Raw genomic sequence first — 24,425 nt, forward strand, 5'->3', positions numbered from 1 at the left:
TGTCTCAGCTTTCTTTATTATAAATAATAATATTACGACTCTCTTCCTTCATTATTTAGGTAATGAGGGGTGACTAGGAGCAGAGAACAGGCATGATAGAGAGAACAGTCCTTAGTTCTACACATCATATGCACTAATTCAAGTGACATCAACATTTAAATGTTCTTATATGATGTAGCCACATATAGATAAAGAAATGTAGGATGAATAATAAATGCATGATAAAAAAGCTCAGTAAATGCTTTGCCTTGCTGTATAGATTACTTTGGGTTTAAAGACCTTTAGACAACTTTCTTGCATGCTGCTTTTGAATTAAGAGCTTAAAATAAGAAGCCAGGTAGATACCTTCATATATATATCTGGTAATTCTGATATTCAAACCCTGAGTAATGCTCTACAGAGAAGGTGCTGCTCGAATGCATGAATACTTAAGCAATTTATTAGATTTACCATATTTCTTACTATTTTTGTGAAAAAAAGGCATTTTAATGAAAGAACTAGAGAACTAATTATTAATTTGCCACACGTTCCATAGCAGGATAGAACTCCTGTAAAGACTTAGATCAACACTAACTTTTATCTTGCAAGAGCAAAATTCTGATATTTCCTATTGTAAAAGTATCACTGCAAAAGAAGTTATACTGAGGTCTGATACAAAGGCATACAGTGTTGTCGTCTCTGTAGAAGTTGTTCACCTTTTCCCCTATTTGCTCAGTTTTAATCACCATTTTTCAGAAATAGTCCACTTAAAAATACATGCAAGGGAGCATTTTACATGCAAACCTGAAGATACCAGTTTGTGAAGTAATCAATCCCATTTATTCCAATGAGTCTAAAAGTCTTTGTCTCTCCAGGAAAAGTATTATGCATTCAGATAATGCATAATTCTGAGAATCAGCCTTACACTCTCAAGAATAGAGATTTCATTTTCATAGGTGTTGCAAGGTACAAATCATGTTGCTACCAGCAGTTAAATAATTAATAAGAAATGTCAGGGCTACAGTGTCTAATGCTCTGTTACCCTCACAGTCATGTTCCTTTCTTCAAGAAATAATTTCAAAATATTATTTAAATATCTTTATATTCTCAATTCTATATCCTGAGGACCTTTAAGATACATTTGAATCACATTTGAACACAGTTATTTCTGGATTGATTTTCTAAAGCGAAAATAAAGACAGTTATCTCATGCAAGGCCTGCATTTACATCACAGACATCGTCAGAGCTGACAGTTTCAATTCCGTCTAGACTGGGAATCCGAACAGCTTACACGCTTTGTATCTCAGCTGAAGTACTTTGGCAGAACAATGTGGAAAAACCTGTACCTGCACTGATCTTCACACCTCAAGCCCCTGCAGTCAGAACAGAGCTGGTATTCCTTCATACTGCACTCTGCCAGCTAGCCAGTAACATGACACGGTATCTCCTGATGTTGCAATGACTATGTCTTGCAACAGAAGGTGTGTTACCTCTGTGTGTAGGTGTGGTTGCCAATGCCTTTACTGCAGTCTGTTGAAGGAGGAACTCCAGTATGCCGGTCTGTGATGAGATCCCCTGTGCTACAGCTAGACAACTAGTGTTGCTTAGACTGGCTTATTGAAAGCTAGTCCCTCTACACAATAGAAGTGACTATAGTGAAAATACACTGTACTGTGTATATATATACAATACACACGTGTATGCACATATGCATCCAGCCTTCTCAGACACAGGAAGCTACTCTGTGGGGAAGTTCTTTGGTTGTCTTGTATATGAAGAAAGTAAAATTACTTTTAGTCTTCAGCGGTACTGCAGCACTACTTGTCTATCTGTCTTCTTTCAGCAATGAAGTCTAATTTTTTGTTTTGGTTGATTGAGTTGATATCTGATTTACAGGTTTACTTTCTGTTCCTTACTCTGTGCTGAGTGAGGGAGATGCCAAAGCACTGGAATAAAAAGATACCACAGTGTCCCCACATGAAGTACAGTTCTAATTCAGGGAAAGTTTCCTACATACTTGTCATTAAGTATGTAAGGTAGATAGCCTCAGCTGTATCTCTTCATATACCACAGCTTTTTCATTCTGATCATCTGGCAGATGATCGTCTCTGCTGGATAGTTTTGGGGGAATATCATGCTATACAACCACAGGCTTTAATGAAGAAATGGCTCATATATGTACATGAATTCTGAATCTGTAACTGTAAGGTTTTACCTAAGCATAGATGTAAGGCTATGAGAATGCTTCTTGCTTTCTTCCTTAGCTGTGAACACCCTCACCCTCTGCTTTCAAACTGTCTCGCAGCCTTGGGGAAAAAAAATCTGTGCTGTCTGAAGCCAGTGATGCTACTGGCATGTGTCAGGCAGTATCTCACTCTGCTAGTAATTCCAATGAAGTCGGAGGAAGAATGTCACCTTCTTTTCAACCCTGCCTACACTAGTTCTGTAATTCTTTTTCAAACTAATACAGTTCATATGTATTTGCGTGTGTATGGAGCCTGATGTGTCCCAGATGTACTACAGCTACTGCACACATGTAGATTGACTCTACAGTGCATGTGCTGCAAAATCATTGTGTTAAAAAATGTTTTATACTTCCTGTGCATATGCCTATAAGTTGCACAGTGGGCCCTACACGTTATAAATGTCTCACAAACTGCCTATACACTATAGCACAAAAGCACATGAAAAGTGGACATGAAAAGAGATCTGTGGCCATCCAGACACTCCGACATTTAAGAATCCTAAACAAGTGACAAAAAAATAGTAGTTCAGAAGGTGATTCATAAAAGCCTACTACCCTAACCGGTAAAGTAAGAGACTGAATATGGCTGGCAGAACAGTGCTACAGACTAGTTTTTCAATGTGGTTATCACATAGCTCAGTCATAATGCCAGTCCACAGTGTAACTGAGAAACAACGCTCATTTACAATATATATACATGGACTTGATTTAAGTTCTTAGGTTGTTTCAGAAAACTCGGAAACTAGACAGTGTATAAGCTATGCTTTGCATAGAAAGTCTGGGGGAATATATTGGACCAGAAACCCATGTTCGAGATGATGAACACAGTGCATAGGTAATTCTGTGTTAGTATCTCTAGCTTCTTTAGGCAGAGCTCTCCACTCTGTAACAAACTTATCTATCTAACTTGATCTCTATGAAATAACTTTTTAAGTGTGTTTTTCTGACTGGCTGCATACTCCATGGGGTGAAGCACAAGACCAAAGTTATTTAACTTCGCCTCTAGCTCTTTCATCTAATATTTCTTTTTGTTTCCTACAGAAGTGAAAAGAGTATAGGATTCAAAAACTGTATCCAAGAGCCAGAACTGTTATCAGTGGAGTTCCCAAGTACTACAACATACAGAGAAATGAGAACTATCAAAGCAAGCCAAACCAAACGATAACGGTAGCTCAAAGATATATACATTTCAGACTGAGTGAAAACCACCTAGAGGTTCTGTATAACTAAAACTTTGGAATTTAATTTAAAAATAGTCCATTAAATGAAAACTATTTCAATACAGTAGATGAAAGTGTATTCATAGAAGGAGGGATTTTGCTCTCTTTGAAGTCAATGGGAGTAAAATTGGGGCCTCATTATTTTGGAAAGAAAATCAAGAAACAGGATCATCCTTAAGGCGAGAAATCTGAGCGTCAGTTAGCCTAAGAATGCCTGTAACAGACAGAAGGAGAAGATGGAGAGTTGGCCAATGTAAGGCAATGGAAGTTTTGCCATGACTTCAAAGGAATCAGGATTTCCCCGTTATTCTGAATATGTCAGTATATTTGGCTTTATAGCAAAAATAATAAAGGATATATTTTAACTGATTTATTATGCACAAAGAGTGTTTGGTAAGTTGCTAAAGCTCAGTCCATCTAATGCCTCATTTTTGCCAACACATATTTACCCTTATATGAGGCATTTACCCTTATACGAGGCACACCCTTTTGCATAGTTTACTTTCTGAAATACACATACTTCTTAATTTTAGTCAAAAGTCAGTTGCAAATTGGCTTGTCTGTTTTACAGACCTCAAAGTGGACAGATTAAGACTATCTACTTGAAAACCTACTCTACCAAAATCAATAACAAAACTTGCACTACTTTCATAGTGCCAGGCTTTCACACTCTCTCAGAGGCAGTATCTGGACATGCTACCTCTACTGCCTGTTACTGTTGGTTTAAAGAGAGTCAGACTTTTTACTAACTTCAGCTCTAATACAACACAGGTTTGCTTTTTGTTTTACTGTATTCCATATCATTAATGTAACTGAGGTAAATAAAACTTCAGTTGGATCAGGTTCAATATCTGCATCTTATATAAATACAAAATATGTTAGTTAAATCCAAGAGTGCATAGCAAGTGAATTTGTCCACTAAGTTTCAAAAAGGGAACCTGTGAGAGAGAACCTTATTGACAAACTCAGGAAAAAAAATGTATCATTATACCAGTGATTATCCTAAAAAAAACCTTCCACATTTACAGCAGTCTCCATGGAAATTTCAATCCCCCAAAACTTTTCAGAATACCACTGGTGCAGCTCAGAGACACAGATCTGAACATGGCTTTTGCCTAAGTGTGTCACATTTGCATTTATACAACTTGGAAAATACAATTGGGAAAATAGCACTGAACTGAAGATACATAATTTAAATATATTGCATCTTCTTATATTTCAACAAAAACGTGTTAGCATTTTAGCAGGATAAGTTACTTTCAGGGCAAGAACAACCCTATACTCTTGACCTGCTGGTTCAGCAAAAGAATGAACTAAATCAGAAGGCACAAGAAATTGAAAGAGAGGCTTTTTACTTTTGTTTAGGAATCCACCACTAGCATTCTCCAGTGAGGATTTGAATGTTTCCAAGGATGGATATTCCACAACCTCTGTGGACAACATGTTCCAATATTTAACCTCTCTCATTGTGAATTTATTTTCTATCTGGCAGAAATTATTCTTGCTGCAATCTTTGAATATTGCCTCTTGCCCATTTTCTGTGCACTTCTGAGAAGAGTCTAGCTCTGTCTTACCCATAACCCCCATTAGCCAGTTGAAAACAGCAATTAGCTTTCTCTCTTGGCTTTCTCTTCCGGCTGAACAGACTTAACTTCCTCAGCCTGTCTTTGTACATGATGCGCTCTCTCCTTCTCACCATGTTAGTGTCTCACATTCAGCTTGACATCCACTCTGACCCCCACCCCTAGCCCTTTTCAGCAAAGCAGCTACTCAGCCAGGGAATTCTCTTCCTTTACCAGTTCAGGGGTTATTCTGCTCCAGGTGCAGAACTTTGCATCTCTTCTTGTAGAACTTGATATGGTTTCTGTTGGCCCAGACCCAGTTTCCAGAGGTCCTTCTAGATTGAAATTCTGCTATTTAATGTGTTAACATGAACAACACAGAATATGAACAAGCAAGTAGTCTTTTTGGAAAAATCTGTCATAGCTTTAAAATCACTATCATCTCCAGAGTTCATTGTTACTGTCCCTTTTGTGTAGAACCTCAGGCTAACAACAGAATCAGTGGATAGGTCATGTTGTTGTTTTAGGTTAGCATACTACACTTTAACATGAAGCTAATGCCATCACACAAAAGCTGATAACACCCACATACTCCCTGTCTGAGCTGTAATGCCAGTAAGTCTCTTGATTGTAGAACTAGTATGTGAAAAGAACAGGCAGGGAAGGTATTGTTTTTGTTGGCTAAAGGCAAAGCTGGAAGATCATCTGTCTAAGGCAAGAAAAAGGATATTTTATGTTAACTAAGACCCATAACAGAATATGCTGGACTGTGGAATAGTAAACCTAATAATGTCATTAATATGTTTTGTGGTTTTGAGCAAAGGATTAACATTTCTGTGTCAGTCTTTTTATGTGTGGAAATGGAATATTCCTTATTATTGATTAATAATACTTCAAGGATATATTGGAAGAACTAATCAGTTTTTTTGTTAAGTACTGTGAAGAAAAGCATTAGTAACAGCAGTAGTAGGGATCCATGTCACCATGGGCACTACTGCCTTGTCTTATGTTCAGGGCTGACCCTGTCCAGATCCCCATTAAAATCAGTGCAATTTCACACAAGAGCTAGTAGAAACGGGTAGGTACTCTCTTGCAGAATCCAGCTCTGTTCAGGAATACAGACTCAGTACAGCAGCATGGAGAAATATAATTTGGTTCCCAAGGCAGATTTTAATATTTCAAAATTTGGAACAAAACCAAGGAGCACTGAAAGTTCTCGCAGAATGATGCCTCAGCTCTGGGGCAGCCTATCAGAATTGCACCCTGCATGTCTGGAGAATCTGGGCTGCCAAGAAGCCACAAAAGTGGAGAGTCCTTCCTTCCCAGCTCTCAGCTTTCTGTCAGCCCCAAAGGCAAGGAATCTGCGAGCCCAAGATCCCTAGCACCAGCTAGAAGAGCTGTTGAGAAGACAGACAGGCAAGCTGACAGGCTCAGTTGTCTTGGAAACCTGCTTGGATTCCTTTAGAAACTGGTCAAAAATAGAAATACTCTTGTGGAACATTTTGATTACAATGAATGATATATCCTGATGACAAAATGTTTCATCAGAATTTTTCTAGCCAGATTGTTCACTACTGGAAGAGGACAAAGCTGTTTTATGGATTTTTTGCACTCTCACGAGGTCTGGCAAAATCAGATTAATAAGCAAAGCACTCTAAACATTCAGTGACATTTGGTTCTGAGGTTTTACTCCAGGAACCTCTCTCTCTCACGGAAGTTGAAGTTCCAAATTCAAGCCTCAAATACAGAGAAATTGTATCAAGTGAAGCGCAATGCCACCAAAAAATAATCAATTGCTTTCTATTGCTACATTTCATCAGTGTGTTCACAATTGTGCTTAGCTTCAAAACAGCTCTTGCACAATTAATTGAATGGAGGCTTGCCTCTGGTTAAAGATACACATTAATACCACATTAGTCTTAAATACAGGCAGGAAAGATTTCCTATGGATATCCTGGTATATGTTTCTGTAAATATATCTGTGCTCATTTAGACAACTTTTACCAGTGCTACAAGAAATAAAATCTACTCTTCAAAAAGCAGCTTTCAAAAAGTGTAATGTTTTCTAATTATATTAATCTACAAATAATAACATGTAAATAATGAGCATTCTGTGATTTTGAATCTGTTTTGTTGTTAGGTAGGAAGTTATTGCCTAATTGCTGTGAAGTGCATGGAGCTGCAGGAGTAATATTACTTCAGATATCATAGAGACCAAACATCTTTCCTCAGATAATCATCAGAGGCCCTATCATGCTAAAGAATAAAATTATTTCAGAAGTAGCCAAACCAAGGGAACAGGTCATGCAGACAGAAGAACAGTGGAAGACATAGACTGTGATGGTAGCGAAGTTTTGGACTCTACCTTTCACGACATTTTCATGAGCAATATTGGAACACAAGATTTAGAGGAAATTACTATGAGGTGGGTACAAGATTGACTGAAAAATTGCACTCAGTAGGATAATGTCAAAATACATTTTATGTTGTGCGGTCCACAGTGGTCTGTCCTGGTTCTAGTACAGTACACTATTTTCATTAACACTCCAGATAATGGAATAGTCTAACTGTTAAATATACAGATAACACAAAACTGCAAAAGCCTGTGAGGACCTCAGAGAACATGATTTAACGTCAAAATCATCTTGACGCCTGACATATAGGAGAAAGTTAGAAAAATCAGCTGTATAAATATAGTATTGGAAACTGGCTATAGAGTAGCAGTTCTACAGAAGAGGATGTAGGGGTTATACACAGACAAAGTCTAAAATGTGTCAACAATATTACCGTAGCGAAAGCGGAAAAACATCATGCAGGAACATTGTGTGCCATAAATTTTATGCTGGTAATGCGTAAATAGGACTGTTGTAGCCAATTTTGGGCGTCCCTTTTCAAAGACATTGTAATACAGAGAAGAGAAAGAGATTTAAAGCACGGAAAAAATGAGCTGTGAAGAAAAATTAGAGGAAGTGTGATTGTTTCATTCAGGGAAGATTAAGAGAAAACACCAAAAAGTCTTCAGACACATAAAAGGCTAATAGCAAAGGTAAAGAAAATGTACAGTTCTCTGTCATCACTGTGAATGAGATAGGAGGAAATAATCTTGCACTCAGTTAACGAAGTTAGACAAGCAGTAAACATTAGGATCATAAGGATAGGGGACTAATGGTATAGATCACTTAGGGAAACTGTAGAATATCCATCACTGGATAGAGATAATAACAATATGGAGCAACAGCTGTAAGATGACCACTTGCTTCTAATTGTTCTTAATATTTTATGAAAACTATGTGTGACTTTATCTGATCAACAAGTTTTGGAGTATTATAAAAGGAAATTATTTAGGGATAATTTAAAATAGCATACCAGGAGGAATATCTTCAGTGCATTTTTAACAGAAATGAAGTACTTTAAAAAGGAAAGTTGCTTTATAACAAAAATATGTTACAGTAACACTTCTGTCTACAGAATATACATCAAGTGACTTTAGCTTCAACATGTCGTGCCTAGAAACTGTGCAATAGCATACAGACTGCCACTCCTCCAGTATTTTCCTTTCCTTTCCCTTCATTCTGTTTCAGTTTGTAGGATAAGAGATTGATTCTAAGTAGTTTAGAATTCAGCTGAGTTTAGACTCAGTTTAGAATTTGAGTCTTTGACAAATTCATTTTCTTTTTAAGTACCAAATAGACTTTCTTTTTGAAAAGCTATATCATAAAGACGAAAAAAAAAAAAAAGTAGGAGGCACAATCAGGCAAATACAAACAATAAGTAACAAAATTACTCATATATTAGATTTTAAGGAGTGTTGCTAGAAAGGGTTGTTAGGACTTTATTGAAGCGATGCAAGGAATTATGTGCTCTTACACAGGTGGGCACTTGTACAATCACATATCCTCTATAATTAATGAAATTCCCCATAGGCATGTAGACTCAAAACACAGACCATGGCTTACTGTCCAGATTTCATGCAGAAAGAAGTTCATGCCTGTATCCTCAGAAAGGAGAGCCACTCTGCTTTTTTTAGGTGAGTTGTTATAAGAAAGTTCAGAAGGCTTAGCTGTCTGGAAAATCTGCAAACTAATACTTCAGTTGAGACAGGAACATATGCCTAACAAACAAGCCCAGCAAAAGGCACAGTAGGAAACAGCCCTGGCACCTTCCTTGAATTACTTCCAAGCTGCAGCTTCCTGTATCTCACAAATTCTTTCTTTCTTACATTGTTTGTATAGTACAAAACTTTGAAACACCATTCTGTCGGTGCCATTATCCGAAGGAAAATTTAAGCTGTATGTAGTTTTCAACATATGGGAATGTATGTTTTTTTAAATTCATGGAAAGATATCGTTCTTTTGTCAGAAAATATAGGGTGTTAGGCTTTTACAGTATTGAATCCAGCAGCGTGAGAAACAGTTAAAGGTGTTGATGTATAGAGTGTGTGCCCTGCTGCAAATAGGAAGTGCCAGTTCTGACACGACAACTTGCTTAGTAAGATAGGTACTATAACCAGCTGCTTGTCATACCATATTATTTTGATATTGAGGCAAGGCTCTTTCAAAGATATTTAAGTCTCAGCGGCTATGTCAATTCACTGGTAGGAGGAAGTAATTAGTAAGAAATAATTTCTTTCTCCTAAACTACAGAACTCAGAAAACGACCGTGCTTAAGACCAGAAGAACAGCAGCTTCCTGCTGCTTTAGTTTCATCCGTGAGCACCGCAGAACCCTCTACACGGCTGAACCTCTGTCCCAGCTGGACTAAAAGGAACATTTGAGATAGGAGTTGGTTAGCTGCAGACAGAGCAGGAGCCTAACTGCATTTCACTATGATTTTCTAGGAATGTTACTGTGCTACTCTGAGACTCTCAGCAATAGTAGTGAGATCTTCGTAAAAGCATAATACCAGTGGGAAGATGACACGTGAACAGTATCAGAGGGTATATGGGTTACCTGAGGAGCTGACACTTTCCAAGTCATTCCAGGACAGCCTTCTGATTCTTTTCAGTGTAATTGCAAAGTAAAGCCATCTAACCTGTCCAAACTGCCACAGCTTCAGTACTCAGAGTATTGTATCCCTTGGTTCTTGAAGAGATTATTTTTACAGTGTAAGTTTATAGCTGGTAAGTCTGGATGCTGCTGCATCCCCAGGTATCTGCTCCTGCAGTTTTCACAGTTGTCAGGGATCCCTTTATTAAAGTTCAGCTTTTTGTGTTATTTGAGTAATGCTGCAGCCTAGTCTGGTCTCTGAATAATGCCTTGGGTCTGACACCAGCTGTATTTGGACCCACTTCCTACAGAAACAACATCATGTTTGCTGTCCAAGCTCTCTTTTTATCTTCAAAATCAGTTAGATGTCCTTTAACCAGTTTTGTAACATTTTGTAGTTAGAACTGGAATGTCAATCCCCTCTTCAGGAATGTGCCTATGAATCTGAAGTTAAGGAGGCATTTATTTTCTGTGGTCTAGCCAAGCAGGACAGCAGGGATGGAATGGTTATCTCTGCACTGTTTTTATTACTCATCACTTGAGGCTTAGAAAGACAGAGTATGGTCATTCCATGCTGGTGATAAATGCATGTGAGCTGACAGAATCCATAATTACAGAGGCTGCCTTCTCCTTCTGGGTATATAGGATATAATGGTTTGTATTACAGTAGCGCCTTGGGGCTCCACCTACTATACAGGCTGTATCCTCCAAATATTTACTGAGCTGCCCTGCCTTTTTGCCCCATCACCCTGCGTATTTCTTTACAAAATAGGATTCTTTCCATTCTGCTAGACAAGCCTAAACATGACAACTGCTGACAATTGCTTATGTGTTGGTAAGACAGGAATTGTTAGCTTTATTAAGCGCTAAGGTGTGGGTGGCAGTGGAGAACTTGTTCATCAATTACCCTTGTTATCTGAGTTGTAAAAAAATAGAGTACATTCGTCATGCAATTGCAGAAGAGAGAGGAAAAAAATCATGATAAGGCTCGAGCTTGTGACTTCAGGCAACGGGAAGAAAGCTCCTGCCTCATTTGCAGATCTGCAACTGTGTAACAGATTCAGTGCCCTTGCAGCAGAAGAGGGGCTGAGAGCTCTTTCCAGCGAAGCTTCCATGCTGGCCGAGCCTGAGCCCCACAGCAGCACCAGGAGGAAGCAGCAAGCAATACTAGTGGGAGACTACTGCTGCAGGGGATGAAGGCCCCCATCAGCTCATTACAAATTGCTTATAAAACCTTAAACAGCAATATCTCACTGCATCTGCCCTAATACTTAGGATGTACCTGATGTCAAGACAAACATCTATGAGTCTCACATGGCCACCGTTGTCTACTTCTTTCTTATATTACAGAATATCCTGACCCCATTGGTACCAGATTGCCTGACTTATCAAAAACCTTACATTTCATCAGGAATTAATAACACACGAAATACTACTACTAGTGCACTACTAGTAGTACTAGTAGTGTAAGGTTTAAGGTATTTTAACAAACAGCACAAGGAAGCTTTGCCTACCCTATCCTCCATTTAAAATTTACAGAAGACTTTGGTCTCTACCATCGTATGCCTATAGAGTTAAATAATACTAGATGCACTCACAGGTAGGAAAATGTAGTAAGAAACTCTGTGGCATAAATGTTGTATTATTCAGGCATTTGCAATTATGTTAGCTATAGTGGAATTTTGCTCACTTACATTACAGATGAACATGGACTTTCCTTTTATAACCATAAGTCCTCAACTTGAACAAAAATGAAACAAAATAAAGAGAAAAAAAAACAGACCTGAAAGTTTGGTAATGCTTTGGTAATGACATGGAGTTTATTTTGACTTATTACAGAAAAAGGGGAGATCTATAAAATACTGATCCGGATTAGCACATCAGCACCAAGAAAGGTTTGAAGTGTTTAAAGTCCTCGCCTGGACTCAGATCCTTCAATTACTTCCTGCTTTTTCTATCTATTGTCACTCAGACTTCTCATATCATAAATCTGATGTTTTGGCTGCTTGTAAACTCACTTCTGACAGGAACGGGGGGAGAGGTCACTAAAGAGAGAACATATCTATTGCAAATATCTGCTACACCATAGGGCACATATTGAATAATACATTTTTGTTCAGACACAGGCTCATTCTGTTTATATAAAGCTTGCTGACACCAGCCAGAAAGCTAATAAAATGGTCTTTCAGAGATGACTTTTCCATACACGTTTTTGCTTGTTTGGAAGAGGAAAGGAGAGGAAAGAGGAGAGAGCCTAAGTCACTTCATGTTGTAGTTTTACATTTTAGTTTCTATTTATAGTTCAAGTGACTTGCAACTTGGTGAAAAACACATTTTCCATTTGCTTCAAGGCAAATTGCCTGGAGCATTCTCTAAGCAACTTTCTTCACTTTCTTTTTTTTTCTTTTTTTTAATAACTTATAAAAGATGCTTAGGGTTTGCATCTTTTTACTTTAGGCAATGTAATACTTATTGTATTAGATGCCAAGATAAGTGTTTTCTATGATTGTGCTGCTGCATGGAGAGAAGTAACTTGTTATACCACAAATTTTCCATGCTTAAGAGAACTAGGTGTCTGCCAGTAGTCTAATGGCTGGCTCATTCAAAACTCCATGGAAAGGTCCACCGAGGCAAAAGTTTTAATTTATAGCATATAAATGTCAAATTTATACTTACCAAAAAAATGTATTTTTTAAAAAACATCAGGAATTGCTCTGATACCAGATCAGAAAATCATAACTGATTAGTAGAATATCTATTGCCAGAGGCAGTAGTCAGAAGCCTAAAGATGAAGTACCTGGAAGCATTTTGATTTGGTATTTTACTACATTAATCTCCATTAGTCTTAGTGCACTAAATAAACTCAGGTATCACTTCACTTAACCTTTTGTAATTATATGATGGCACTGTTATCATTTTCTAAAAAAAAAAAAAACAGTGCAGTGCCATAATTTCTTTTATTAAAAACTAGTAGTTATGAGAGATTTAAGAAAGTAAGTTCAGGTCAAATGCTAGAGATACTAGGAAAGAAACTCTTCAAAGATGTGAGTTTCAGCTTAGGCATTTTTTTCAGCTTATCATGGTGATAGGCCCAACCGTGAAGTTCAACTTTGTTGAGACCCAAAGCACCTCAATTCTTAAGGAACTTTGGCTTCTGATATTTGCAAAATACAGAACCAAAATAAATGCTTACTGTGGAGCTTTTTCTTAGTGTTTAACGGTTGAAGGATACAAACAAGCTATTTTTTGCTTTATAATTTTTAATAAATATAACAATTTTTGGTTTAAAAATTATAAATTTAGAATTTCATTATGTGGTTATGAAACGTATTCCATGTGGTATCCTTGTTATTACTGACTTTCTTAATTTACAGAAGCAAAAATGGTAAATTCATCACAAGCGAGTAAGAAGCAAAAAAAAAAAAAAACCCTAAAGAGATAGATTTCATTTTTACTTTTTATGGAAGTTCTATATTTAATGGCCATAGCCATTTCATTACAAGACAAATTAGAAAAAATTGAAATTGCTTAATCTCATTAATAATAAACAACAGGCAAAAGAGTATCAGACTCAACAAACAACAAATGATTCTTTGAATTAGTAGTGTAAATCATGTAAACAGATTTCTTTCAGCCGAACCCATAGAGGCTACTGTTGCTTTGCCCGGGCACATTTCTTCTAATAATTTTGTTCATATTTGGCTTCATATACAATTGATGGCCTTTTTAGATATACCAAACCTAGGGAGGTGCTGCTTAGCCAATAGAATACATTAAGGAAGGTACTTACAGGGATGTATCTACTGTAGCTAGTAAGGTGTGCTCACCACCTACAACCAGTGGAACGTGAAGCACAACCGACCGCTTTGTGAGGGAGTTTTGGTGATGCATAGAAATGGTATCTTTGGCACCGTGATGCTTGTATGTGATCAGAGCACGATCAGAGCACTGCACACTGGAATCAAACGAGGGTGATCCCATCAGGGTCACTTGCTGTTTAAAAATCACCCAGTGATGCCAGTAAGCTGTGACAACCATAATGTAGAAGCACTTCGCTACGGAGCAACAAATCATAAAAAGTACTTGTGCAAAGGCTGCACTTGTACTGTTATCATGTTCAGGTATAGTATGATTTATCAAAGTGTTACTGTACTTTTTTATTAATGAGTCAGTAATAGATGCCTAACTTCAGATCACAACACTGTGCACAAAGCAATTCAGATTCTGCAGAACCTCGTAAACGATAGCAAGAAGAGATACTTAATATTCAGAGCCATCTTAAGACACTGTGAGGTCTTGAATACTCCCTTTTTTTGGGCTCCTGCCAGCTGCCATATTTCTGGGGAACTTCTGGAGAAACGTGCGTCTACTCCCTGTGTGAGTTGTGGCACCCGTTCAGTCAGGCAGGTAAATAATGACCTTTATTTAATTGTGGCCTTTCTCAAGTCTTCCTTATTTCTTTGACTTCGATACAGATGTATTTTAAGGTGTTGGTTACTGTGCAGATAACAATATTTCCTCTTTTAATAATTTGATATTGCTATTTATGTAATCTCTTGAAAATGTTTGCTTCTATAGCAAATATTTACTTATCAAAGAAGCCAGCCTCTGATAACACGCTGACCTTATTAGTCTGTTACGTGGTAGCGCGACCTGACAGGCAATCAGGAGAACAAGGTGGACTTTCATATGTTAAGCACCGAAATAACTGTCAAATTAAGATATATCTATATCAAATACTTAGAAATAAAAGCTATAAACTCTTTCTTGCTTGAGTAATGCTCCACCCACTGTGTATTTCTTCATTAATTCTGAGATTAAAGTATGCCTGAATCTTCAGTGTGTTGCAAGAATTTAATAAAGAAATTACCTGACTGATGATCAAACAACCATTCTGTACCAAGGGCCCGTTGGTAGCAGAGTATGTTATTTTAAGCTTGTCAAAAGAAAGATCTGTTGACCAGATGTGGTTAAAATAAGAAACTTCCTTTTGTCTATTTGACTCTGACGATGTGTGATATTCCCTATATTTTAGCTGTGACTAAGAACTACCATACCTATTTTGCAAAAACGTTCCCTTCGTAGTTTGACAATAATCTAACTGACCGAACGTGGCTATCTGCAGTCTGAGTACTTGCTATACACACCCCAGCAACAGTCCGGCTGAGGGAGTTACATCGACAGAACTTCTCTCCCACAAAATAAAACGGTTAGTCTGCTGTCAGCTTATCTCCCTGTACCAGCTCACGACAGAGTTAGATGACCAGTGCCTCCCCTCAAGAAAAGAAGAAAAAAAAAAAGCAGCCACAGAGCATTGGTGGAGACAAAGAGGAGAGAGGGATTGCCTTTTCCTTTCTTTTGCAATAACTCAGTTAGATCAGCTCCGTCCTACTGATCAAAAAGGTTAAATAAAAGATGTGTTTTTTTAAAGTAGACAATACCTTCCCTGTTTTGCAACAGAAAATAACTTTTGGGTTAAAAGAGGCTTAAAATATAAAAGAAAAGATGAAATTCGTGCTTTTTATCTGCAAACTCTTCATCCTTCTCCCCCACAAGCCCACTTCCTAAAACTCAACCAGTTTCACCCATGTTATGAGTCTGACTCAGAAGCTCACCCACCGCGACAGACACGGGATAGACGGCCCGGAAAACCAATATAATCCTGGCTCTAGCCCTTGTTTCCTCCTAGCCTGTGACACTAGGTGCCTTAAGGCTGATTTTCAGAGGTACCTAGCACACTTTTTCCCCCTTGTTTGAGCTGGGCTGGTAGCCAGACGGACGGCGGTGGACCTGCGGGCGTGACGGAGGTCACACATTTAGAAGGTCGGGTTTCCTTAAGCTGTCGAAGAACTCGCTGTCACCCCTGCGAAACGCTGCTACAGCAGGCACCAGCGTCAACAGCAGCTAGAAACGATGCGCACAGCCCTGGCCGTAGGGCGCGTGGCCGAGCAGCGGAGGGAGGGGGGCGACGCCGGCCCCCGCGCCTCAGCCCCCGACGGGCAGAAAGACCCTGCGGACGTGGAAGGAAGCCGAGGCCAGGCGGGCTCGCCCACGGACCTAGTGATGGGCGTCAGGACTCACGTCGCCGCCCCCAAAAAACGCGTCTATCGGGTTTTTTTTTTTTTTGCCTCGAGGGCAGCCGCCAACCCGCCGCCCGCTGCGCCAGGGAGCGCGGCAGCGGGGCGGGAGGGCCGGGCTGGGGCGCGGCTGCGGGGCGGGGCCGCGCCGCCCCCGGTCCGCCACCACTAGGGGGCGGGCGCGCCGCTCCGCCTCGCCCCTTCCTCTCTGTCTGCCGCCGCAGCTGTGGCGGGCACCGCTCGGCTTCCTGCTCCGTCGCCGCCGGGCGCTGCGGGCGGGCGGGCCGGGGAGCCGGCGCGGCCGCCGAGGGACACGGGGACGCCGAGCGCCGCGGCCGCCCAGCGCAGCCCAGGTAGGGAGCCGCGTCCTCCGCGGCGTCCTGCGCCCCCTCCGTGCGGCGCGGGCGGCCCCTGCCGCCGGAGCCGGCCGCGGCCCCCGCCGCCGCTCCCGGCTGCCTCTTGGCGCTGTCCCAGCCGCTCCCGCCGCGCCCCTCGGCCGCGGGCCGGGGTCTCCGCGGCTGCCCCCGGCCCTGCTGCCCCCTCGGGGCCGCTCCGCCGCTCGTCACCCCCTGACCTGCGAGCGTGGGGCCGGCGGCGGCGGCTGGGGCTCCGGCTCCGGCAGCCGCCGCGCAGGCAGCGGGAGGCGAGGAGCCGGGTCACCTGGCCGTGTGGTTAAGTGCCCCGGTGTAGGTAGGTAAGCAAGCTGTTTTTGTTGTAGTCAGTCTTTTACTGTTGCCACAAAGTAGTAGCACAGTGTATATATATGTGTGTGTGTGTATATGTATATATGTGTATATGTACATACGTGTATAAGTATTTCTTTCTGATTGGTTTTGCTGTTCCCTCGTTGCGCACTGTTGAGTAGTGGATCATGGGCATCGCTGACGGGGGAGTTAAAAGGATCAACCCGTGTTTAACTCAAACGTTAAATTACAGTGTTGTAGAGGACCGTCCTGAAACGGACAAGGAGAAAGTGCTACGTGTCTAGATCTGCGGGGAGGTAGATGTAGAAGTAGCGTGTGTTTCTTTGGTTTCTACTTTCTGATGTTTGTGATGTAGGAAAACGTATAATCCTTTTATCTGTTTTTCATTACTGTAGGTAAGTGCTACCGTATCTTCAGTTATGGTTTTGTCTGAGTTGCAGACAGGCTGTGTAACTCGCCTGATTTCCTTTTCTTTCAATTTTCTCAAATTTAAAATGGGATTAAACGATATTGTAGCAACTCATGACTTTTAAAAACATCTTTGTATATACATGGCTTTTTTTTTTTTTTGTATTATTCTGTGTTCCCCATAAGTCCATACAGGCTTTGAATCTATGGTTCTCTGTTGCAGGTGAACATAGCTGGCAGTTCTGTTTCTCCACCAAAGTATTATTTAACCCTAACAGTAGAATTATTTAGAAAAAATGAAACGCCTGTGCATATTTGTCCCTTCTTAAAGCCTGTGAGGGTAATCAAGGTACAACTCACTTCGTTAGGCCCAGGATGACCCCTGGCCGCAGAGGGATTCTTTGAGGGAAGAAGTCTTTTTGATCTGTTGGCTTGCATAGTTGTCTGTTTGGCAAAACAAGTTTTGAAACTTGCTTGAAGCCTGAAGACAGACGCTTTACAAGTTAATAGCTTAGCATTGTGTAACAATATCCAATCACTTAAGGATGGAGGAGGTATGTGGTTTTATTGCAGCCATTGCTTCTCTTTCTGTCTATTTACAACAGATCTGACTATCTCATCTAGTAAGAGTGTGGAGTAAGTAGCTAACTGAGGAAATAGCCTGGCTTTACCCACATGTTATTGCCCAGCATCTCTAGATGCAGCCCTAGTGGGACAGGGCATTGAAATTCTACATTTAATGATAATTCTCTCAGCACTGTAAGGAAAGAGGTATAATATAGAAAAAGTTCGAGAGTTTAATGAATTTTTGCCAAGCTAATGTTTAAAATGTGAACTGTAATTGAACACTTAATTTTTTTTTTCCAGAAGATTAGCATAAGGAGAGGGATTTTTTCCTGTAAGATCACAAGATGGATTGGTACAGTATAAGTCACAAAAATATATATCGTTTTGCTTACAGATTATTTTATAGCCTAAAGTGTCCATAAGATGAATCTTTAGCAGACACAGAGAACTTCTTACTTAAGCCTTGGGTTATTCAGATAGAATCTGTTTGTTTAGATTTCTGTTTTTTTTCAATCCGCATTCCCTATGAAATCAAAGGGGTGACCTGGGAGTGTAAGGACTGCAAGCCTTATCACTTATGTTAGCCACCAGTATCTCCCTAAGGCTTAGTATAAATGGTATAGATATTCCGTTTTGAGTTTTCCACTAAAATCTGCTAAGGAAGTTTAGAATTTAAGGTTTAGTTATTGTAAATCACACATTTTCTCTGCCAGTGGCCTGCTGTACAACCCTGTGATAATCATTTTGCTGTCAGTAGCACTGGAATTAATTACAACTCTTTAGCATTCTAGAAGGATCTCTCTGGGAAGTATCATATTTATCTGAAACCGAGGCAGTCTATAAATTCTCAGGATTACTTCAGGAAAAATATAATTGGCAATACCATCAGAAAACCTAGTTTGACAGTGAGGCTTCATGAGAAGGCTGAGCAAATCTAACAGCCTAATGGTGCTGTGCTCTGCTCCCTACCGCTCCTGAAAGTTGTCTGCTAGACTGGCAGAAATGTATTCATTCTCTTTCACTAAGTTAGCTTTTTTTTTTCTTGCTTAGTGAGCAAAACCATGTGGCCAGGGCTGGAGAAAAGGTTTAGTGTGACTCTCTTTTTTGGCAGCAGCAACAACCTGGCAGATGAGATCAGCGTGTCTCCCAAGTTTCTATGCTTTGTAGTATTATCCAGGCCTGAGGCCTAGTGACATGAGAGTGGGAAAAAGTGGCAAGAGGGAAATAACTTTAAACTGGTATTGCTGCATGAAACATCTCTTAACACCAGATTTTTCAATATGGATGTTAAAACATCTATAACATATAAATAGATGCTCCTGCCTTCCCACTTTGTCTTCTAAAAATCGATGCTGAACCATGAACCCAAATATAGACTTTTTTAGTGGGATATGGATTATGAAAGGACCTAAGGAATTTTTTCTTTAAAAAAAAAAAAAAGAAGTTGGATAATTTGTAGTTCTCATTCTTTCCTTTGATTTGTTTGTAGTTCCCTGCATCTTGATATTATCCACAAATTTCGAAAATTTTTACAGTGAGCTATGAATAGCTATTCTTTAGGTATTATTCTTCAACTGTTTTTACTCCTAATATGTGATACCATATTTTTATGATACAAAAATAATTTATCTCTTCATTTGAAGATAAAGCTGCAAATGAAAGACGGCTTTCTCCAGCTCTTGTTGGGGCTCTGTATCAAGAGGGTATGGAGGAGATTTGGAGGAAGAAGCAAGAACCTATGGGAGACCTATCAGAACTTATCAGGATAGTAGGAGCTGCTGAATGTTTTTGGAACTACATTCAGGTTCAGGCAGGAGTTTATTACAAGAATCTCTGTAATAATTGGGGAATTGCTTTTTCCAGTAGCGTATTCCAGAGAGGCATGGTGTAGAGGGTTGTTACAGTGTGCAATATCAGCTTGTGAATCAGCTTGGTGTTAACTAGGTATTACTCTCAGGGGTAAGCTCAAAGCACCTTTCTGTCATTCAGGGAAAATCTTCTTCAAATTGGTTTACATTTACTTCACGTGGACAGTTTCTCCAAAGGGAATGACATGCAGTATCTTGTTATCCAGCGTAACTTTAATTTCATCTTCATTAGAGAAAGCTATGATGATCCTAACACTTTAAAATTGCAAAGGACAGAAAATGGCCGTGTTGGATTTGAGTTATTGTCATCATTTCGTAAGTTAAATATTATTAAAATGCGGAGTGCATATGTGAATCATACAAAAAGCATACATTACGTTTAGATTATTTTTTGCAGTGAAATTAATTCCTCTTGCTTATGGCATTTGTATTTGCTATTGTTTGCTGGAAGATTGTGCCCAGTCAAGGGGTAGGTTATGGATCTTTGTTGTAGACCCTTTGGACTCAGAAGTCAGTCCGCAGTTTTTGTTGTTGTTGCGTTGTATCTTGAAGAAGAGGAAGCAGGTCACTCTAGAGCTGTTAAGTATCCTATAAGTGACTGACTTCCTTCCCATATCTAGATGTATTTCACCTCATCTCTCACAAATGATAGTCTGTCTGTTCAGTGCTAATATGGTTTAGTAATGATGACTCGCCTGTATTACAGGGGTACTGTGATTCTAGCTGTATCGAGCAGTGTGGAGGTTGTGAGTCACTGACAGCAGTCTGATATGTGCAATATGATCCCACTGTGTGTTGTCCTGTAAGGCCTAGCCTGGCCGCTGTGCGTGTTGGACTTGCTGTGCTGCTCCCTACCCTTTCTCCCCAGAGCTGAAGCATGATGCTTCTGCAGGGTGCTCCCTTCAGCCAGCGGCATGCTCTTTCTAACCAGCAAAGGGCCAAAGCCAGTGCTACCTCACAGGGGAGGTGTGTGGATGAGAGCGGGCTCCGGGGTACGGCAGGGGTTTCTGTATCCTTTGGAGCAAGAAGAGGGAGAGATACCAACACTGCTTTGAGCAGCAGCAACCACCATGGAAGAATTTCCCCAGAGGCAGATCCCAGCTTCCTAGGGAGATCAGCTTGCTGCAGAGGAAAAGTTACAACTCTTCTCTGCCACACAGCCTCCTTGGATCTTGCTGACTCTTTTGCTCAAAAAGCTTAAATGGTTGTTGGTGGTATCATAACGTTTGTTTTGCTTTTCTTTTGGAGGTGGCATTATGGTGGTGTCCATTGCTGCTATGGGTAGCTGTGATATTTTCCTTGCCCTGTGAAGTGTACAGGAGTTCCACATGTGGCTGGTCTGTCTGCAGCCTCAATAGGCAGCTCTGTTTTGTGGTAAATATGGTGTTCAGTGCTGTATATGAACCTCATCCATAAAATGGAGAACTCTTAATATCTTAAAGTTACTCTCTAGAATTTGGTTACGTTTGGGGAGCAGAAAAGTGTTGGGAGAACAGACCAATTTTTCTGCCATAAATTTGGTCTTGCAGAGTAAGTATTTGTAATACTCCTTTTCTGTTGTGCATACTTTCTTGATACCCTTATTTAAAATGGGCCCCTGTGTTAAGTGAGGTGCTTTAACCAGAGCCTCCAATAAATTTCTGCAGTGGTCACGTGTGGTAACATCAAAGTATTTAATACTAGTAATATTACTAGTCAGTATTACTATTAGTCAATTACTCTTATGCTAATTGTTCTTCAGACCCGTAACTTTTTTATGATAGTTCTGTTGAGAGTTCCTGTATAAGGAATAAGGATAAGATGTGTGATAGTGACACATTGTTCTGACAACAGGCTTCATATTTTTATTGATATAAATATACAAATACTATCCTACATTTGAAACATAAGTCTATTGTCTTATGGCCGTATCTTGTTTTCAGCGGGACCTGGTGATCTTGCGATAAACGTGTTGTAAAACTATTTATTCTTTGCTGTCGTGGAATGACTGAAGGAACTTTGGCCATCTTATGAAATCAAAGCGGTGATTTGCTTCTTAAAAGAACAAAAAACAAGACAGAAAACAAATTAGTGGTTATGAACTTTCAAGCAGGTGGTAGTTGCAGCAGTGCTCTGTTACAAAATAGTTTGCTCATCATTTGACTGAAAAAAATGCTAATCTCCCTTCCTCCCTGCCTAGGTTATTGTTCATTAATTCCCTATTGTGAGAATTGTCTATTCAACTAATCATCCAGCTGAACTTCTGAAAACTTTATCTGTACTGAAAACATGTTCTTCTCTGTGATGAAGTTTGAAAGGAAATGGGTGAGTGAGGTTCAGCAATTTGTTTTTTGAGGTTTTTATTTATCTTATATTCTCTGTATGTGTTCCCCCCCCCCCCCCCATAATGCTGTGAAAAAAGTCAGGGCTAAGATTCTCTTTAACAGGTATTTAAACAGCAGTGTGTTAACTTTAAGTAGTATGGTTTTAGGGACCTTAACTTAAATATCTGTCTCTGTCTCTCATTTTATTTCACTTTATTTTATTTTTTAATATTGACCAGTAAAGTTTGTGTAGTATTTGGTAACACGCTTCAAAGTATGGATTGAGATGATTCCCTCTCTGAAGTCAACATCTGGAAATGGGGTGCTTTGTGAGGTCGTCTTCAGTTTTACTCGCAAAAGAAGGGTGGACTAAGTTTCATTCTTAGTGATAAGAATGCCTTAGTACTTTTATCATGGGCTTCTCAGATTTGAGGAGAATTTTTCTGGTTGTGAGGATTATTAGTTTGTGTGTTGCCTAAGGTGAACTGGTGGATTGATGCCACTGGGAAGAGCTGTTGTGGGGAGAGGAGACATTTGCATGGTCAGTAATTTGATTTGTCATTTGGGAAATGTTTGTTTTGCACATCAAGTATCAAAATACTTGTGCAGAGTCATGTTTTTTCTTCTCATGTGTATTTCCTTTCTTAAAACAAAAGTGAAACCAGTAAATAATAATACCAGCATTTTCAACGTAGGTAGTTCTGCTATTGTTGTATACAATCTTATTTCTAATTTTAGGATAAGCTGTTCGGAGTTTCATTTGTTGTTGGCAGAAGTAGAATAAAATCCCATATTAACAGTGCAAGCTTTTCAGGTCTAATTCAGTGTTGTCAGAATACCAAGTTGAATCTTAAATGTATATGGAAGAATGTGGTTCAGGTGGTATCATTTTTTGTAAGAGAAGTTAACAGTTGCACTTCGTGGTAGTTTTTGCTTCTGAGGAGGAAAAAATACATGTCCACAATTCTGTAAGTTGTTCTGTGTGGACAAACCTTTTGCCTGTGTGACATTTTTCATAACCACAAGGAATTTATATGGCTATAGGAATGCCTGTAGGGGAAAAATGACTCATATCAGAAGACATAAATGGTCCGTGATTATACAATAAAATTGAAACACAATAATTCTTTTTTAAGATGTAATTTTTTTGTGACTGCCATTCAGTGAAATTCAGTTTCAAATTAAACAAAATTTGTAAACACAGTGGAAAAAACTGAGTAATCTAACAAAAAGATTAACAGTGATGTAGGTAAGGAAATGCATCTTGTAGTTGAAAAAAACCAGTCATGTTAGAAGCCTAGACTCCTGCTCCAGTTAGATTCCGAATGATTTCTGCAGTCTCAGCTGTTTGGTCTGTGGCTATTTTCCTGCCTTAGACTGGCATATAATTCAGGTTGGCAAGGCTACTGGTTTAAAACTGGAGCTCAGATAGGAATAGCTAATGCTATCCTTGAAATATCTGATTCACTGTGTAATTTTGAGCAGAAAACCACCACCACTGTAAACTTCTTGAAGGAAGAATAGACTGGGATAACTGTTACAAGAGGTTGGATTAAACAGAATGTTATTTCACTGATTGCACCTTCATTAGGTAGGAAAAGATAAACTGGCATTTTTTTAATTGCTCTCTGACCGAAAAAATGTGTCTGCTGATCACAGTATGTGTTTGCAGCACAAACTGCATTCCTCGAAGATCAACCTAATCTAGTTTTGTATTAAGTAATTTGGAATGCTTATCTAATACTGATACAGAAAGAGTACAGTGCAGCTTGGTACATATTAACACACAGTAATACAGCAGATAAAACAGGTATAACATTGCTTGACCATTTTTGAAAGTATGGTAAATCCTGTTGAGGAGAGAAAAAAAAAAAATCCCCCCGTTTGTAAATTTAATTCAAAGCATCAGTTAAACCTTAGAGATAAATGACAAGGGTGTCCGTTCTTTACTTCTCTTTTAGCTTTCAGACTTTTCTTACAAAACAAACCTGATACCTTTAGCTGTTGTATTTAGATCATCTAGTTGTCATCTAGATTCTTCCATTTTAAGATTATGTTTTAAGAAAAATTTAGAAAAACTATGTAGAAATCTTGATTGAAAGTCTGGATAGCACATAGGCAGAACAGAATAGTTGTTTTTGTGTGTTTTTTTTTTCCCCCACACAGCACAGCAATCCTATTGGTACATTTCACAACGAGCATTTCCGTTTTTGCAACAGTACCAGATTGTTGACTCTAATATTAGAGAGTTGTTATACCCTCTCGGATCCTGTTCTTCATTTTTGCTGCCCCTTTTTCTGCACTTACGTCCTCTGGAAGTGTATTTCTTTCTGTTTTATTGAATTTCATTGTTGATTTTTTGGGGAGGGAGGATCTTTTTCCAATGTATTAAGGTCAGAATTAAAATTTATCTTGACCTTCTTGCCTCTCCTCTCTGCTTGTGTTCATCTGTTGGTGTTATAAGTATTCTCTGTGCAAATTATCAAACAGCAAGTGGAAAAACTGT

The 24,425-nt window shown here is 39.4% G+C and overlaps 1 protein-coding gene across 3 annotated transcripts in view; it reads left to right on the forward strand.

Annotated features, from left to right (window-relative positions):
* Nucleotides 1–16,287: 16,287 nt before the first annotated feature.
* FAM3C (FAM3 metabolism regulating signaling molecule C) overlaps nt 16,288–24,425 on the forward strand; it is a 34,444-nt gene continuing 26,306 nt past the window's right edge. Inside the window, exons 1-2 of one of the 3 annotated variants that reach the window (XM_068932276.1) lie at nt 16,384–16,422; nt 21,796–21,920. The gene's annotated coding sequence lies outside the window, so the exon portion shown is untranslated. Of the gene's footprint in view, nt 16,423–16,642; nt 16,760–21,795; nt 21,921–24,425 lie in introns of those variants that run through there. The other 2 variants (XM_068932267.1, XM_009687321.2) reach the window with 2 other exon arrangements.

The sequence above is a fragment of the Struthio camelus genome, chromosome 1 (genome assembly GCF_040807025.1).
Source record: "Struthio camelus isolate bStrCam1 chromosome 1, bStrCam1.hap1, whole genome shotgun sequence".
Lineage (NCBI taxonomy): Eukaryota > Metazoa > Chordata > Aves > Struthioniformes > Struthionidae > Struthio > Struthio camelus.